General features: G+C 42.8%; 1 protein-coding gene across 1 annotated transcript in view; it reads right to left on the bottom strand.

The window, feature by feature from the left end:
* ZFAND5 (zinc finger AN1-type containing 5) overlaps window positions 1-11,298 on the bottom strand; it is a 70,318-nt gene extending 59,020 nt beyond the window's left edge. The window contains exon 1 of the mRNA XM_082241677.1: window positions 11,274-11,298. The gene's annotated coding sequence lies outside the window, so the exon portion shown is untranslated. The remainder of the gene's footprint in view (window positions 1-11,273) is intronic.
* Between the last annotated feature and the right edge of the window lie 1,760 nt (window positions 11,299-13,058).

Raw genomic sequence — 13,058 nt, 5'->3', positions numbered from 1 at the left:
TCTGAGGATTGGGGGCATTCTGCCAGCCCTCCTTCTGCAGCATCATTGCTAAATAGGAGTTTTTAAATATTACATGCTCTATTTTTTAGGGTTTGTGTGTGTGAGAGAGTGAAATCACAATATACTAAAAACCTAAATAAATGCAGTTCCTAGCTAGAATAACCATGATAGCCATGTTCAAATATATAAAAGGATGTCACATGGAGGAGGGAGAAAGGTTGTTTTCTGCTGCTCCAGAGAAGCGGACACGGAGCAATGGATCCAAACTACAAGAAAGAAGATTCCACCTAAACATTAGGAAGAACTTCCTGACAGTAAGAGCTGTTTGACAGTGGAATTTGCTGCCAAGGAGTGTGGTGGAGTCTCCTACTTTGGAGGTCTTTAAGCAAAGGCTTGACAACCATATGTCAGGAGTGCTCTGATGGTGTTTCCTGCTTGGCAGGGGGTTGGACTCGATGGCCCTTGTGGTCTCTTCCAACTCTATGATTCTATGATTCTATGATTCTAACCATTCACACCATCTTGAAATTCTGCCAGCAGTTCCTATATTACATGACTAATAAATATATTTTCTGGCTGATATCTCAACATTCCACCTGCAGCACTAGCAGATTCTTTCATTTATCACTCCACATCATGGACTCAAGAGGGTTTTAACATCACATACATTTGCAGAGATCTCTCACGAATTTGGTTACATGTCAGTATATGCCCTGCATAACCCACCACAAAGAAAGTTGGTATGGCACAATAATTGATAATGGTTATATAGTGCTTTTGTGCAATAATTTTTAATGGACATTTTGTGGTATGAAAAGTAACAGAAAACTACAGTTGCAGGATTACAACCACTTGATGGCCATATCATATAACCGCCAGGCAATTTTTGTGCAAACATATCAGGACGATTGTGCAATGCATGCTTCGTCTGGAAGTGATGTCAGTTTGTGTTGAGTTGAGTTTCCTACACTCCTTTGAGTTAGTTTGTAACTTTCATATATCACAAATCTCATATGTTTTCTGATTGGAAAAAAGCAAGCCCAGAATGGCAAGCTAAGATCAGAAATATATCTGCCAGTCTTATGAATGTTCATAGATAGTACATCTTGCTGTGTGTGTGTGTCTGAATACTAAGCAAGAACAACAGCAACAACAAATGCCAAGTCCCATATTATAACAATAGACAGTATTTTGGGGTTGAGGGAAAGCGATTCTCCAATGCTTTATTATTTGGGAATGTCTGATACTCCATTGTATGAAAGAAAGAAAGAAAGAAAGAAAGAAAGAAAGAAAGAAAGAAAGAAAGAAAGAATTTTTCAGCTAAACCTTTGGCTGCAAGCTTCTAAGATGGTGGTGATGATTATCATAGGCCCCTCCCCACAAAGTTGAGGGGAATTCTCATTCAAATGGTGAGTGTGTGCTATGTCATGTGATAGATTATGTGGGGAGGGACTTACCACCCCCTCCCATATTTTGTTCAAGCTGGCACCCCTGGTGATGATGAAGTGCTTGGCCTGTCTTGTTCCTCTAAGTCAGAGGAGGAGGGTAATTGATCTGGAAACCAAGTCTTAGGAGAAACATTTGAAAGAACTGGGTATGCTTAGCCTGGAGAAAAGTAGGGAAATACTTGATGCCTTCAGATAGCTGGAGGGCTTCCACACAGAGATGGAGCAGACTTGCTTGAGGTTACTTCAGAGGACTAGACTTGAACCAATGGGTGGAAATTGCAAGGAAGTCAAATTCAGTGACACAAGATACTCAGCCGTGCAACAATCCATTGGAAGGTTGTTGCGGGCTCTCCTTCACTGGAGGCATTTCAGCAGAGCTTGAGCAGAGATGCTGTAGTTGCAAGAGTCCTGTATTGTATTGAGCAGGGGATGGATTACATGACCTCCAATATCCCTTTCAACTCTAAAAAGCAATCATTTGAAGACCTGGAAAAGCCTGGAAAAAGCCCACCTGCTACTTTCAAGATTTTGGTAATTCCTGGCCTTGGAGGATACTACCCTCTGTGTTGAAAGTCATTTTAGCTCCTTTTCTCTTCAGTGAAATATGACTTGCTATGATGCTTCCAGATGCTTATTGAGCATTAGTCCTGATTTGTTTGTAGGAAGGTTAAGTGATGTTACGTCAAAGCAAGCATTATCCCATACTTTCCACTGCGTTTCACCATCGCCTTCCTTAACAAAAGTTTGCACAATGGCTCTTGAAAACCAGGAGGTTTTATTTCTGCATTTGGCTACAGTTGGATGCCATTTTAAATCAAGGTGGTGAACTTTTCAAAACTGCACTGATTTTCTGTTTCTTAGAATTACCAAGGAACTCTGGGCACTTTGCACTAGTGAACTATAATTCTGCAACCTGAATTTTCAGCTGGGCTTCAGTCATGTACTTTTTTGAAGTTGACTTGAATATGACCTAGAGTGGAAGCCATTGAACAGGTTTGTGTAATCTTCTGATTTTTTTTGCTGAATTTGTTTTGCAAGAAAACAAAATTTGCTTTTAACTACAATATAGTAAGTATTATAGAAGCTTCAGCATTGTCAGCAATTTCCACAGCAGAAAAAAGGATTGACTGCAGAATTATAAAAGGTGTGTCTCAGTTTCAGACGATACCTGGGCTCAGATGAATCAGAAAGAAGATCAACAACACTTGGTTTAATAAAGTTGCTCCAGGAAGTTGTGTGTGTTTTTCTCCAGTGCCTGAATTCATCCTGGAAAGGAATGAACTAATCAGATATCACTCATCTTTGTGAACATGTCACAGATCTAAAACCCAATCCAAAACCAGCTTTCAATAGCATCTTTACATTTGATGCCGTCACTAGGCATTCCCTTAATTTTGAGTTCAAATGATAAAAATATATGAGTCTTCATCTCTATCTCACATTCCCTAGTCGTAAGGTTTCTGAAAAGTTATTTCTTCTTTTCCTGCTTGTACTTGTGTACAATCTAGGGTGCTTTCAAACATTTCTTAGAGCCATTTCTTGATTTATCATATGGGGAGTTCCTGGTGCTGGGACCAGACCCACCAGGCAAGGCAAGTGGCAGGTGAGGGAGGAGACACTGCCTGGTCTGGGACAATGGAACCCATATAAAAGCAGTCCAAGATATTTTGCTGGGCTTCATGTGTTGTTTTTGCTGGGCTTCATTGTTGTTAAATTTGAGGGGGGGTGGATGCCGGAGAAACTTGTAGGCTACTTTAGTTGCCTTGTAGTCCTAGCACATTGCTAAGTGTTAGGCAGCATGGCAGATGTTCTCAATAGAAGGCTTTCTGAATGGCTAGGAAATACCTGAAAGGGGGAGAGCTCTTCTCCACCCCAACTAATAGATGACATGATCATGGTGTTTGTAAGTGAGAGAAGCCATCTTCAAGTGTTCCTTTCTCCACCCAACTGACACTGTGTGCAGGATGAAGACAAGTGTGCTCTAATCACACACTCTGCCACTATCCCGTTGTCCTCCCCAAGTTGGAGGGTGACTGTCTGAAGTAGGGAGCCTGCTCCACCTTGGGTCCTCCAGAAGTGGCTCAGGCTTCTTGCTATCAACAGTTGCCCTCCAACCTGCAAAGGGCGATGGAGACACAACCATCTTCCCTCTTCTACTTGTATACAATGTTAATTGCATGAGTAATGGGATGGCTGAAGAAGGCTGCTGAGACGAGGGAGAGATGGCCAGCTTTAGGCACCTCAGGAGTGTTGGCTGTCTCCTGGGAGTTCTGATGTGAGGACATTACACTTTGGCTTTCGGTTGCAGCGTGAAATATCAGCTCCACCTCTGCCCACCCTGTATGTTTGTAAATAAACACAACTATTACGAAATGCTAACAAGCTCCCAGTGACGTCCTTCCAATGAAACCCAAGCTGGCTAAGCGCTGCACCCCCAGGACTTCCCGCCGCTTGGACAGGTGGGGTGAGGGCTAACGCTTGGCCTGGTTTTGTGCCTGGTTTTTCTGCAGTAGTCGGCACCACCACCACCACCACCACCGCCACCACCACCACCACCACCGCCACCACCGCCACCACCACCACCACCACCAGCAGCAGCAGCATTTTATTTGTACCCTGCCCATCTGACTGGGCTGTCCCAACCACTCTGGGCTGCTAAACTCTTTTTTTAAAAAAATATTTTTTATTTATTTTTCTCCTTAAAACAGTATTTTCAACAATACAGTAACATACACATTTACTTTCAGCTCTGCCAAGCCTGTGGCTTCCCTCCCTCCCTCCAGCAGGTTTTCCACTTTCAAGTCCTATCTCACACTTTAGCTCTTTAACCTATTGTCCACATTGAAGGATTTATTTCAGTCCTGCTAGTGTCTTTAATTTTTTGCAATCATTATTCAAATATACAATATATTTACTCCAGTCCCCTTGAAAATTTTGATTGTCCTGGACTTGAATCCTGCAGGTCAGTCTGGCCAATTCTGCAAAGTCCATCACCTTCGCCTGCCACTCCGCAATTGGTAATTCCTGTAACTTGCACTTTGGGGCCATTAAAGTTCTCCCTGCTACTGTGGCGTCTTTGGTCTATCTTCACAATTTCCTCTCCCATCAAACCTCGCAAGAATGCTTCAGGTTTTTTGGGAAATATATATCTAAACATCTTTTACAATTCATTGTAGATCAGTTCCCAAAATGTTTTTACTTGGTCACACGTCCACCACATATAGTGAAAGTCTCCGTCTGCTTCTTTACATTTCCAGCATGTTTTATCTCTCATCCTATACATTTTAGCTAACTTTACAGGTGTCAAATACCATCTATACATCATCTTCATTACATTTTCTTTCTGGGCTGCTAAACTCATCCTGAACTCACACAACGCCTGGCTATCCAGGTCCACTGAGGTTGGCCAGCTTGCCTTTTAAAGGTCAGTTACACAGAGCAGGATAGCTCCAGAAATCCCAGGAAGAGAAGGGATGTTTTGTTCCCTCTGGCCAGGTTTGCCCAGAGATGGGACTGTTAATCATCAAAGTTGCTTCCTTCACTCCTATCTGTCTGACGCTGAACTGCTGCTCTCTAATAACTACTTTCATTAGGCAATCCCCTTTGATTCATGGCAGTTTCAGAAAAAGAAAGCTACTCCAGAGTACACTGTCATGCTGTGAATCATGTGCTCATCTGCTCCAAGCTATATTTATCACAGACAAGAAATGATTGGGGAAAACCTTGTGAGCCAGTGTGTGTAAACATTGCGGCTCTGACTTATGCACACAGGGGTTGTTTCTCAGATGGGTTTCATGTTGCATGAATACAGCTCCTCCAGTATTCCTCCCCCCACCCCAGGCTTGTATGAACCAGACACTCATCTGTCCCATAAATGGTGCCAAAGACCCGGGTGTCACAGACCCACAAGGGGAGCGCCTATTTATCACACTCTTCTCTTTTCCCCAACCTTCTCTGCAGACACCATGCAAACATTTAGCCTGGCCATATTGAAAGCATGCAAGACCATTTTTCATGCCACAATGCCGACCTACAGGAAACAGGAGCCCCAGATAGGCTAGTAAAATGAACCCATCTCTTTAGTATAGGAGCTTTTCTGATGCATTTACGTAGGGCAAAACCAATACATTTTGCTGTCTGAGGCACAGCAACAAATGGCACTCCTCCCCCCTCCAAAACAAAGTTCATAATACCCACAACCAGTCAAGTAATTTAGGTGTCTGAGGCTGGAAATCCTGCAAATGGCTTTCACCTTCTTCAGCAGTAATATGCTAAATAACTTAGCAATTTTCTTTTAGGACACCCCAATCAGCTGCTTGGGGAAGTCACTTCTCTTTGCCTAGCAGTAATGCTTATTCTTTTGGAGCAACTCATAAGCAGCTGCTTAACTTTCTGTCATCATTCATTTCAAATAGAACCCTTTATAATGAACAATTATTATTATTTATTAATATTAATAAACAAATATCTCAAGAGGCAACAATGGGCTGCTGCTGCAAATCCCTGCTGTCTGGGCTTTGTAGCAATTATTGGTGAGCACATTCATCTAGCACAATTTGCAACAGATGGGGTTAATCATTTCTTTTTTGCTTGTAAAATGTCAAAATCCCGCTCACCACTCATAAAAGACCAAACGCCCCCTCACCACTTATAAAAGAAAAGCACATTGTTGTTTCAGCCGATGCCCTTTCTATGCTGCAATATCTGACATCACTGGATTTGTAACAATAAACGTCTGCTTTTAATGAAGGCAGTTTAATGGTCAGTAAGACTGAAGGACAGGCATTCTCTGCCTGCACTACTGATGTTGCAGAAGTCGCCTGTAGAAACTACCACAGTTGCCTCAAGTGAGGTGAGGGTGCTCATCAATGGCTCCCCTTCATCCTGGAGAAGAGTGACTAGTGGGGTGCCACAGGGTTCTGTCTTGGTTGCCCTCCTCTGAAGATGTTATTCAACATCTTTATCAACGACTTGGATGATGGACTCAAGGGCATCCTGATCAAATTTGCAGATGACACCAAACTGGGAGGGGTGGCTAACACCCCAGAGGACAGGATCACACTTCAAAACGACCTTGACAGATTAGAGAACTGGGCAAAAACAAACAAGATGAATTTTAAAAGGGAGAAATGTAAAGTATTGCACTTGGGCAAAAAAAATGAGAGGCACAAATACAAGATGGGTGACACCTGGCTTGAGAGCAGTACATGTGAAAAGGATCTAGGAGTCTTGGTTGACCACAAACTTGACATGAGCCAACAGTGTGACGCGGCAGCTAAAAAAGCCAATGCAATTCTGGGCTGCATCAATAGGAGTATAGCATCTAGATCAAGGGAAGTAATAGTGCCACTGTATTCTGCTCTGGTCAGACCTCACCTGGAGTACTGTGTCCAGTTCTGGGCACCACAGTTCAAGAAGGACACTGACAAACTGGAACGTGTCCAGAGGAGGGCAACCAAAATGGTCAAAGGCCTGGAAATGATGCCTTATGAGGAACGGCTAAGGGAGCTGGGCATGTTTAGCCTGGAGAAGAGGAGGTTAAGGGGTGATATGATAGCCATGTTCAAATATATAAAAGGATGTCACATAGAGGAGGGAGAAAGGTTGTTTTCTGCTGCTCCAGAGAAGCGGACACGGAACAATGGATCCAAACTACAAGAAAGAAGATTCCACCTAAACATTAGGAAGAACTTCCTGACAGTAAGAGCTGTTTGACAGTGGAATTTGCTGCCAAGGAGTGTGGTGGAGTCTCTTACTTTGGAGGTCTTTAAGCAGAGGCTTGACAACCATATGTCAGGAGTGCTCTGATGGTGTTTCCTGCTTGGCAGGGGGTTGGACTCGATGGCCCTTGTGGTCTCTTCCAACTCTAGGATTCTATGATTCTATGATTCTCACATTAGTAAATCATCTGACTAAAGAACATACCTGCCAGCCACTGAAAATCCAAACAAATTAAAATTAGGCTCCTTCTCATGGCAAAATATTCCCACCCTCCAAACCGATGTTGATAGCAAAGCCAAAAAAATGAGGTCAGGTGTTAAAATATGTTGACTGATTCAGATTCACATTCCTAAAGCTATGTTAAAAACAGGAATGTTAAGACATTTCATGTTGCCATATACTAAGTCTAAAGATGGACTGACTGACAGCTGTTTCCTGCAACACAGGTTTTGTTGAGTATATAGCATTTAAACTGCAGAATAGCTGAGCTGTTTTCAAGAGATCTGAGATGATCTAGCACAATGGTCCTGCAAAGCTTACTTGTCTATCCTAATTGTGAATATCAATATTTACAAAGGGCTAAGTGTACAGATGGCTCTGTTGTTTTCATACTTCTCCCTATTACAGATAGCTGTTACAGGTAACACAGGCAGCTGAGGCCCCAAGTATAGCGGGGCGTCATGACACTGCATTGCCCACAGGCCAGTGAACAAGCACCCCAAACCAACAGTCAAAAAAATCAATTCCACCTGTAACATTTTAGATGGAATTGGTCTGCCCAGGATTTGAACCAGGGACTGCAACTTCCTCCCATGCATACTTCTTAGGGGGCAGTTTATAATGTCATTTCTGATGGAGGGTTATTTTTGATGCAGTTTTCATAGTTTTTATCTGGACTTTGGCCATGAGTATTGGTCCACTTAGTATCATTTTTCTGAATTTGTCAGTTTGCAAGGCGATAATGGCCCTGGACACAGAAATATCAGAATGAAATTTTGTACACACATTCAGAACACAATTTTACATTCAAGTTTAAATACCAGCTTGACCTCCACCCACTCAGTCACTCGCCATGCTCACTTTCAAAGTGGTTGTTGGTATGTGTGTGTGGCGGCAGCGGTGGGGGGGGGAATGCAAAATAAGGTGCAATGCAAGATTTTCCTCAGAATGGAAGGTGTGGTCATGTTCAGGACAAACCTGCTGCTAGATGCCATATTCACACTCACGCCACCACTTTTCCTAGGAAAGAGGGCAGCTGTGATATCTCCACTGGAACATTTGGAAATAGGTTGGTGTGCTGTGTGTGCCTAACAACATACTGAGCGTCAAAAATTGAACGCAGCTCAAGCCCTGTGCCCTTATCAAGGGGGCCACCACCTTGCCACTGGGTTAGTCCCAACCTCACCCCACACCCAGATAGCTCCACTCCACACCTTAAATGTGATGAAAAAGCAAATGAGTGTTCTGTATAGCCACTCTCTCAGCATCCTTTATAAGTGCAGAAACCTTCACCAATCACCGTGCTCCTGTTTATCTTCTGATCTTACATGCCTATTTTTATTTATTTTTTGACATGGTTTGATAGGCCTTGATAGGACAGTGTCTTTCCTCCCACTTGGCTCAACTTAATGTTATGATTGACTGTTGTGTCTTCAGACACCTTTCAGTATCATCCATTCCTCTGACGCCTCAGAGGGGAGAAACGTGAGACATTAGACCTTCTTACTTATTGAAATCCATCCAGAGAGCAACAGAACAGCGTCTTGCATTAAGAATGCTGATCAGAATCTCCACCTTAACTACATCATAGCCTGGATGGAGACAGCCCAATGTTTTGTTTTTAATAACTATAAAACAGATGTTGGAGAAACCTTTCAACAATACTGCAATGCTAGACTTTACACCACAGCTTCACAACCGTATATTTTGTTTGTTTTGCTTTTCAGATAAGGTGTTGCAAGCACATCTGAGAAGGACTGTCTGAAACTGGATCTTCTGCAGAGAACTAAACTCCAGCAATTTAAACTGGGGCTGGTTTAATGTGACTAAGATGAAGGGAAAGTTCTGGGTTTTCCTTGACATAATAATGAAGAGATTTTATTAGTTGGGGGCTGTTTTGAGGTGGTTAAAGTTCATGAGGGTTTACCTGAGTCCACATAGCCAGAGATTATGTGCACTGCAATTCTGGGAACCTGCACTTCTCAAGTTTCACAGCTTAGTGGTAATAAATCTCCACGGCGCTTATTTAACCATTTCAGAATATAACCAAATGAGCAGGAGAAAGGAAACACCCTCAAGGAGATGTGACCTTGAATACATGTTCTCCTCACAAGGAATTAGATGGGCGCCTGAGTTTGAAACGAAACCCTCAGCTGTACCCGGAAGGCATCGGTGCTACAAACTGGAGTTTCATTCCATTGCCACAGCAGCAGTTAGCACCACAGCTCTGTTTCAGAGCATTGCCAGCTAACCTTCCTGGTTTACCTCATCAGTGCCTGAAGCATTAGCGGCAAAGCATGGGAGAGAAGAGGAGGATGAATCAGCAAAGCGTAGGAGACAAATACTATGGAAATATTCAGTGATGCCGAGAGAAATTCCAAAGAAATTAGAAGCCCCGATTATTATTATAGCATTTTTTTTAAAAAAAATCAAAACAAGAAAACCTTTACTGGCTTAATTTTTGCATGTCAGGGTGCTTTTAAACATATAGAAGCAGACCAGTAAAACATGGAAGTGGAAGAAGAGGAACGAGCTTCTTCCCACAAACCCCTTTGTGATGGCAATAGTACCTTATCCTAATTTGCTGTTGGGGGGTAGCCCAGGGAAACAACCGTCTTTCTGTTTCCAACATGGTGTAGGCATGGGCACATCTTCTTTCCTTAAAAAAGTGGGGGGGGGGGGTTTGGAGCAAACAGATTGCATGAGAAAGTGAAAGGTCACAGTTCCCAATTCACAGAAGATTAAGGGTAGTGAGCATTAGCTTTGCTTTCAGAGCCAGGGTTGGGGTTGGTGTCCAACCAAAACCCCAGCACCACAGAAAGGCCACTGCCAGCCAGGGAAGGGGAGGAATCAGAGTCATTTAATTCACATATTTCCAAACAACACACAAAAGGAACTATAATCATTCTTCAAAATTCATACTCTCTGAAGTTTGCAGTGCAATTCTCCAGCCAGATAACATGGACAAAATTACGTAGGCTATGGTAAAGCATGCATAACATACATATGACTGAAAATATACCCAAAAAATGTATTAGGTGGAATTGCTTTGCAAAAATGTGTATATAAGAGGACACTACATACCAAAGTGCATTTGTTAGGAGAAATTTGCATGGAAATGCCTATCAGTTTTCATAAGGACTTTTCTTTTCTTGGGAGCAAAGTGATGTGTATAAATATGGAGAACTGAATTTAAGATGGAGAAATGGAGAGAAGCCAAAACCGAGGCTCTCTGCTGCCAACCTTAGTTCTGGCCTACGCTGCTGCTCCTGACTGTCATCACTGCTAAACCACCCACCAGTAGCAGCATGGGGGAGGGTGTGGAATTGGCAAAAATCACCTCCTCTCCCCCCACCCCTCCTTAGCAGAGATCTCTGCTGAATCAGGAACCCTTCCATGAACAGAAGAGCAATGCTGGAGGCAAGACGTTTAAAAAATATTCAGCCCTAAAATGAGGAGCAAAGCTAGGCTTTCTGTTACCCAGGTCAAAGACCCAGATTGGCACCCCACCACATGGATGTGTGTTTGCATGCGTGTGCGCATACACACACACACACACACACACACACACACACACACACCCTCATCACATTTATTTGTAAAGGGCATAAAAAGTAGGCAATCTATCATTAAATACAAAGGAATCCTAAGAAGTATTATGACTGTATGACCAAAGGGAAAATGAGCATCCCTTCCAGTAAAAGCAAGTTGTTTCTTAAAAGTAGAACTTCCATGTGCAGCAATTGTCTATCTTAGGTCAGGTTTTGAATTGGATTTATTTGGTCACAGGATCATTAAAAGACTGCATTTCCATAAGATCAGCCAAGACCCCCTGGTTTCCTTTTAAAATGTTTTCCCTCCCCATTTGAGGCTTTTGCCACTCACCTCTCTTCCAGTGTGGTGTAGTGGTTAAGAGCGGTAGTCTCGTAATCTGGTGAACTGGGTTCGCGTCTCCGCTCCTCCACATGCAGCTGCTGGGTGACCTTGGGCCAGTCACACTTCTTTGAAGTCTCTCAGCCCCACTCACCCCACAGAGTGTTTGTTGTGGGGGAGGAAGGGAAAGGAGAATGTGAGCCGCTTTGAGACTCCTTAAGGGGAGTGAAAGGAGGGATATCAAATCCAAACTCCTCTTCTTCTTCTTCTTGGTTCTGTGGAAACCCTTTCAAGGAGTTTTGATGTGGAAATTTGCTCCTGAGTAAACTTCAACAAGATTCCTTTCAATTTTATTTTAGTTTGGTTACTCATTTCAATGATAATTTTCTAGTCATTTTAGCTTCCATGTAAGGTGAAGAAATGCTTTTTTCAAGTCTAAAGTATAAAGTGCCCTTCCATTACAATCCTAATGCAGGCGGGCTGACCAGAGCTTGCCAGCAATCTGCCTCTGGCAGGAAAAATGCTCACACACCCCTTTCTTTCCTGTGCGTAGATCATGTATAGTCTGTAAAACGAATCAACCTTAGCTATTTAAACACATTCAAAGTTATGAATGGATCAGAGAATCATGGAAGGGACCCCAAGGAGCATCTAATCCTGAGGATTCTCTTCCTCAGCTTCCCTCCAGAATTTCCTTCTCACACAGGAAGGGCTGTCTTTAGCATATGCGCCGCCGGGGTGCAAAGATCTGCCCAGTGCTCCCAAATTTAATTTAGCCCTCAAATTAACTTTTATTATGCTTATGTCAGACACAACACTTATGCCTTATCTCTTGTTGAAGGGAGGAAAAAGCAACAAACGTTTTTATTTGCTCATTTATTTACAATACACTTATACTGAAGCATACAACACCACCACACTTAAACTTATAAGTATTGTTTAGGCACCTACTTAGGAGAAACATCAGTCGTGTCAAAGGTGCCTCTGACCCCACTGCCGCATAGCAGCGCAGCTCAATACAATACGTAACATAATATTTTGATGTAAAAGGTAATTTTGTGTGCACGGCGCCATTGAGAATGACAAGCGCTGTCGCTGAGTCTGACAAGTGCCGCTGTTGTGAATGACAAGCGCCACTGCTGGCGCAGCGCGTCTTTGGTAAATGAGCGCACAAAGTCTAAGGCCCCCCTTGCACCCCGGGTAAAGACTGCTCTGCCCACAGGGGATCCCGTCTTCTGCTTCTCTGGGAGAGCCACACAGCCTTTTCCAACTCTCCCTGCATTGCGTTGTAAATGAGCCTTCTTCAGCTTGGTGAGGAAATCCTGGGCTGAATTTATATCTACTGCTTTTTGTATTTTTACTGTTGCTACGATAACTGCTTTTGTTTGTCATGTTTTTGATCTGCTTTATATTTGTTTTATGGTTCTCTTTTGTAGGTTCTTTTAGAAATAATAATAATAATAATAATAATAATAATAATAATAATAATAATAATAATATTTAAAACAAAACCCAGTTGCCATTCACTTTTTCATCTTTCTCCCCGGCTGAAGCCCAGACATGCTGGGAGCCTCAATGGCGCTCCTTTGGGGGCTTCATCTGGGGCAGAAACTCTGGCTAGACACCCCCATCCCACCTACGGCTCTGCTTAAAATGAGTAATGAATTTAAAAAGAATTGAGGGTATTTCTGAGCCACTGCCATGCTTGGTATTTCCCCAAGTCAGTGTTTTCTTGCATTCACAGCAAACATCAGGTTGCAGTAAATTGCATCACACTATAAAACATTTTGTTTGTTT

Source organism: Podarcis vaucheri, assembly GCF_965113315.1.
Source record: "Podarcis vaucheri genome assembly, chromosome: 11".
In the NCBI taxonomy this organism is placed as follows: Eukaryota; Metazoa; Chordata; class Lepidosauria; order Squamata; family Lacertidae; genus Podarcis; species Podarcis vaucheri.
Note: the sequence above shows the minus strand (reverse complement) of the source record. Positions and strands in the feature narration are given on the sequence as shown.